This window comes from Nicotiana tabacum, chromosome 22, assembly GCF_000715075.1.
Source record: "Nicotiana tabacum cultivar K326 chromosome 22, ASM71507v2, whole genome shotgun sequence".
Taxonomy (NCBI): Eukaryota; Viridiplantae; Streptophyta; class Magnoliopsida; order Solanales; family Solanaceae; genus Nicotiana; species Nicotiana tabacum.
This window is the reverse complement of record NC_134101.1, coordinates 6,175,597-6,182,421: the sequence shown is the minus strand read 5'-3', so window position 1 is coordinate 6,182,421 and position 6,825 is coordinate 6,175,597.

Below are 6,825 nucleotides of genomic sequence, written 5' to 3'. Positions count from 1 at the left end.
GTTTTCAAACTTATTAATATTTTTGGCAACTTCGGTAAACGATTTGGGTGTTCACTCATGTACTTGAAAGGAAGAATTATTTTCGGAAATCATGATTTCACTGAGCATCTTATCTCTGAGTTACTTCTTGTATTATTTGCTTTACGTTGTTATGAACTGTTGTTGGTATTTGGTGGTGGACCCGACCTTGGTAAAAGTTCGTCACTACTTTCAACCTAAGGCTAGGTTTGTTACTTCTCAGTATATGGGGTCGGTTGTACTGATACTACACTTCTGCACCTTGCGTGCAGATGTTGACTGTTGTTGTTGCTGCATTCGTTGGGAGCTGGATCTGAAGATGTACCTGTGTTCCGGTTGTAGCTGCCCCTTGATCATGGTATCCATAGATTCATAGAACTCCGTTTATGTACTTTTCAAACAGATGATGTATTTACTGCATACTAGCTTTGTATACTCTATTCTTAGAAGCTCATGATTTGTACTACCAGTTCTTGGGGAATGTATAAAATTAAGATCTTTATTTACTTAAATTGCTTTAATAATTGTTATTGGAATTGGATAATTGAAAGTTGGCTGACTGTGCGGGTTGGGTTAGGTGCCATCACGACTAGTTGGATTTTGGGTCGTGATATATCTAATATATCCCTAACAATCTCCCACTTGCACTAGAGCCAATCGCTTTTGTACTTCATTGCCAATTTCCACTTATACTTGTCAAACTCCTTTGCTACAAGAGCTTTAGTGAAAGGGTCTGCAGCATTTTCTTTTCCATCAACCTTTTGAATCTCGACGTCTCCACGTTCAATGATCTCTCTTATCAAGTGATACCTTCACCGAACGTGTTTGGATTTTTTGTGTGATCTTGGTTCTTTTGCTTAAGCAATGGCTCCAGTATTTTCACACAACAATGGAACTGCACCTTCTATTGAGGGAACCATACCAAATTCAGTTAAGAAAATTTTCAACCATACAGCTTCCTTAGCAGCCTCACTAGCTGCTATATATTATGATCCACTCACTGAATCAGCTAATGTGGCTTGTTTGGAAATTTTCCAACTTACTGCACCACCATTTAAGGTGAATACATAACCAAAAATAGATTTTTTAGCATCTCTATCTGAAGAGGAACTTGCATCAGTATAACCTTCAAGTTTCAACTCAGAATCTCCATAAATGAGGAATTGGTCTTTAGTCCTTGTTAAGTACTTAAGAATGGTCTTCCCCACCTTCCAATGTTTCTCATCAGGATTGCCTGATATCGGCTAGTTACTCCTAGTGCATAAGCCACATCAGGATGTGTACATGTCATGGTATATATGATATCTCCCACTGCAATAGCGTATGGGATCATACTCATGCGTTCTCTCTCTTTATGTGTTTTAGGACAATCCTCCCTACTGAGAGTAATTCTAGTGCCTATCGGTAGATAGCCTCTTTTGGAATTATCCATGTTATACCTATTTAGGATGGTATCAATGTACAAAGACTAGGAAAGTCCAAGAAGCTTCCTCGATCTATCTCTATAGATCTTTATCCCCAATATATAAGCTGCTTCTCCCAAGTCTTTCATGGAGAACTGTTCAGATAGCCAAATCTTGGTACTTTGCAATGCCGGTATATCATTTCCTATGAGCAATATATCATCAACATACAATACTAATAATATGATTGTGCTCCCACTAAACTTTTTGTACACACAAGGCTCTTCTTCGCATCTAACAAAATTGAACTTTTCAATTGTCTTGTTAAAGCGAATATTCCAACTTCGAGAAGCTTGCTTTAGTCCATAAATGGATCTTAGTAGCTTGAAAATTTTATTATGATTAGGCGGAGATGTAAAACTTTTAGATTGTATCATGTACACATCCTCTTCTAGCTCACCATTAAGAAAAGTTGTTTTCACATCCATTTGCCATATTTCATAATCGTAGTATGCTGCTATAGCAAGCAAAATCCGAATTGATTTAAGCATTGCCACAGGAGAGAAAGTCGTATCATAGTCGACTCCTTCTTTCTAACGATATCTCTTGGCAACAAGACATGCTTTGTAGGTCTCCACCTTTCCGTCTGATCCAATCATTTTCTTAAAAACCCATTTACAACCTATGGGTTTTATATCCTTTGAAGGTTCAACTAAAGTCCATACTTTATTTTCCTTCATGGATTTCATTTCAGATTCCATGGCCTTTTGCCATCTCTCATAGTCAGAACTTTGTATAGACTCTTCATAGGTCTTACGGTCATCATTATTATAATCAACCTCATTTTATACATCATCTTGTACAATTAGATTTAATCTAGTTGGTACATGAAGTTATCGTGTAGACCTTCTAAGAGGTGCTTGTACAACTTGCTCACCTTGTGTTGGATTTAGTTGTTATTAAATTTGGTTTGGAACTGGTTCATTAACCTGTTCTTGAACTACATTTAGTTCTTGAACTTCAACCGTTGAAGATGTCAACTTCCTTGTCAACTTCAAAATATCCAATAAAGGTTCTTCAACTTGTGTCTCATGATCTTGATATTGTGTTGATTCATTGGTTTCTTGAACTTCATCAAGTTCTATTTCTCTACTATAATTTCCTTCTAAAAGAAATTCCCTTTCCAAAAAGGTTGCTCCTCTAACCACAAACACTTATGGTCAGAAGGGTGATAGAAATAATATCCCATTGTTTCTTTAGGGTACCCAATGAGCCTACACTAATCAGATCTAGAGTCAAGTTTATCAGATTGCAGTCTCTTAGCATAAGCAGGACAACCCCAAACTTTAATATTCTTAAGGTTAGGCTTACGTCCTTTCCATATCTCATATGATGTTGTAGAGACTGACTTAGTGGGAACTTTATTAAGTATGTATATTGTTTCTTCCAAAGCATATCCCCATAAATATATTGGAAGATCAGTGAACCCCATCATAGATCTCACCATATTTAATAAGGTTCGATTTCTCCTTTCAGACACACCATTATGTTGTGGTGTTCTTGCATGAATGGGGAATGGACATATGTGGAAAAACATGCATGAACATACTGTGTGATTCGCAATTAAGGATTAATCGCATCTGGATAAGTAGATTTCCCTTTGAACTTTCCGTAGTGAGCTTATGTCGGATATACTCGGTCAATCGGTAGATTTGATATCTTTGAACCGTCGAACTTTGGTGTATAAGTCACACAATCAACCTTAACCGTCTTTGGTTCTCATTGTTGTGTTCGTTTCAGCCATGAACACCACCTCGTTCATAAGTGTGTAGAGAACTGCCTTACAGAATTCTCCTTGAAGCGGCTTACACTTCACAGTTACATAGGTGATTCCTAAGCGTGTTATCCCGTAGATACACTATTTGATATACCTCATATCAAATTTAGAAACTATTAAAAAGCCTTAATGTTTTATCCTTGGTACTGAACATTGTCTCATCACGAGAATGGACCAAAAAGAAATTTTATTTTACAATGTTGAACCGTCATTAATGACTTTATTTATTCTCCTTGAACCTAGATCTTGGGATCTCCAGTCTTCTAGGTAGAGTTACTGCCACAGTGACTTGTCCTCGGCCATAGTCCCATTCCCTTTGATGACTTCTCAACCGCCTCCCTAGGTAGGTCTTTTGTAAGCGGATCCGATACATTATCTTTTGACTTTACATAGTCAATTGTGATAATTCCACTAGAGAGTAGTTGTCTAACGGTATCATGCCTTCGTCGAATGTGATGAGATTTCTTGTTATACATAACGCTCCCAGCCCTTCCTATTGTTGCTTGATTGTCACAATGTATATATACAGGTGCCACAGGTTTGGGCCAAAATGGAATGTCTTCTAAGAAATTCCGGAGCCATTCAGCTTCTTCACCGGCCTTGTCTAAAGCTATAAACTCAGACTCCATTATAGAGCGGGCGATGCATGTCTGCTTGGACACTGCTCCTCCACCAATGGTAAACACGTATCCACTTGTGGATTTTGATTTCGTTAATCCGGTGATCCAATTTTCATCACTATATCCCTCAACAGCTGCGGGATAATTATTGTAATGCAATGCATAGTCTTGGGTATATTTCAAATATCCCAAAACTCGTTTCATTGCTATCCAATGAGCTTGGTTGGGATTACTTGTGTATCGACTAAGGTTACTTATCGCACAAGCTATATCAGGTCATGTAACTTATAGCAACCATCATTAGTTTGCTTCTCAGGAGCTTTTGACTTGCTATAGCTTCCACTTCTTGAAGAACCATTTCCTCTCCTTAGGTACTTCTTGAAGTCCTTGGTGATCATAGCCATTTTATCATCTTCTAGATCAGAACCTTCAGTGATTCTGAGTGTTAAGCTCCTTCCTTTCTTAGGCACATCCATCTTCATGGTTTGTCTCCTAAGTTCATAAGCAGTGAGATTTTCAATTAATTCATCCAGTGGAAGAGTGGAAATATTCTTTGATTGTTGGAAGATTTGAAAACTCATAATTCGATTTGATGCGCGATTCGTAATTTCGGTGTTGTTTGACGTGGTATGAAGCCTCGACTAAGTTCGTATTATATTTTGGGATATGTTGGTATAATTGGTTAAGGTCCCTAGGGACTCGGGTGGATTTTGGAAGGTAAACGGAATGGATTACGGACAAAGAGGGTTGCTGAAAATTTCTGTTACAGAGTTGTTCGCCAGAAATTTTTGGTGCGTGGAGCCAACTTTAGAAGCTTATACCTCGCAATCTATAAGGAATCTGAAACTTTTTAAAACTTTAAAGTTGTAGCCCTTTGATTTTAGTTTCCAGAAAGTTAAACGATTCATTATTTGGACATTATTACAGAAAGTTATGATAGATTTAATGAAAGCTGGTAGAGCCATTTTGCCAAACATTTCTGATGCATGGAGCCAACTTTGAAAGCTTATATCTCGCGATTCATAAGGAATAGGAAAATTATCAAAACATGAAAGTTGTATTCTTTTGATTCTAGTTTCCATAAAGTTAAACCATTCATCATTTGGACATTTGTACATAAAGTTATGATCGATTGGATGAAGGATGGTGCAAGCAAGTTCTGGTGTGGACTTTTAGTGACGGAAAATGGACTTTTAGTGACGGATGGGCAGAAACTTAAGGACCAAAAATGGTCATTTCCTTCATTTCATTTTGGATTTTTGGAGCACGGTTCTTGGGCGATTTTTGGGCGATTTTCAAGGAAAAACATTGGGGTAAGTGTTCCTTATCCTATATTGATTATATTTCATGATTCCATACTCATTTACATCATGAATCCATGAATTTATGGAAGAAAAATGAAGCTTTTGCAAAATCTTCCAAAAATAAAAATTTAAGATTTGGAGGTTGAGTTGTTATCGAAATTTGATAAAATTGGTATGGGTGGACTCGTAATTGAATGAGTTATCGGATTTTGTGAGTTTCACCGTATTCCGAGACGTGAGCCCCACTGGCGAATTTTGAGTTAAATTTCGGATTTTTTTAAAAATTAGTATTTTCATATGGAATTAATTCCTATAACTAGTATTCACTGAATTGAATTAATTTGGTTAAATTTGAGCCGTCCGGAGGTCAATTCAAGCAAGAAGGCGATTTTGGTATATCGGCCTAACTTCAAAAAGGTAAGTATCTTGCTTAACCTCGAGTGGGGGAATTACCCCTTAGGCATCAAGTCTTATGTGCCATTTGTGAAATGTGAAAAGCCAAGTATGCGAGGTGACGAGTACGTACTCGGGCTTATATGTGCAAAATTTATTGAGTTAAAGTCTTGGACATATTGTGTAGTAAATTGGATAATTGTTGGTATATATTTAATCATCTAATTGCCATGCCTCAAATCACAATTATTGAACTTGTTTTTATATGACAATTCGGTGTAATTATTACTGTATAGTTATGTGATTTCCGTGAGTTTGATGGTTTGATATTTCTTGGAATTTGATTTCATTATTAATTTTCCCTATGCAAATAATTAATTAAGCAAGCTTAAGAATAAGTGTTAATATAATTATCTAAATTTGGATTAATGAAGGTGTGCCCTATGTTGATTATTTTTCTATCTCTGTTGATTGTTTTTGAGGTTTTATATACATTGTGTGGAGCCTTGGGCTATTTATTGTGAAATTAATTGATTTTGTTATATCCTTGGAATTGGTTGTGGCCATTAGGCAAATTGTGATATGAATTTATTTTTGTTACATTGCCGTGATAATATTCCGTGTAAATTATTGTGTTAATTGAGTTATCATTTTGAGGATATAAGGGTTTCATCTCACTTTTGATATTATGTGGGCATAAGGGAGGCATTTCACTGTTGTTATGTGTGTTGGGATATTGTCTGGGCGGAGCAATAAGGGTAGCTATAGGAGCGATAAGGGTGGCTATAGAAGCAATAAGGGTGGCTATTGATATTGTCAGGGTGGAGGGACAAGGGAGGCTATTATAGGAGTGATAAGGGTGGCTATAGGAGAGATAATGGTGGCTGTTGTCAGGGATGATATGTGATGATGTGGGGTTGTTGCGTTGGAAATTTTTATGTGATGTTGTGAATTTCATTGTTGTTATTTTTATATCTTATGCAATTGGTCTTGTTGTTGGTAAATTTGTCATAGTCTGATTTATGTTGAAATTGGGGCCTGTGGCCATTGCCAGGCGGATTATGATATAAAATGTGGACACGAGATGCCGTGAGTAAATAATGATGATATTGGCACATGAATTGTCCGTGCAATTGTGATATGAAATGAGGGCACGAGGTGCCGGAAAAATATAAAAATTTAATTATAGGCACGAAGTGCCGTGGAAATATGAAAGTGCGCTGAGACCCGTGTTTATGAAAAATATGAAA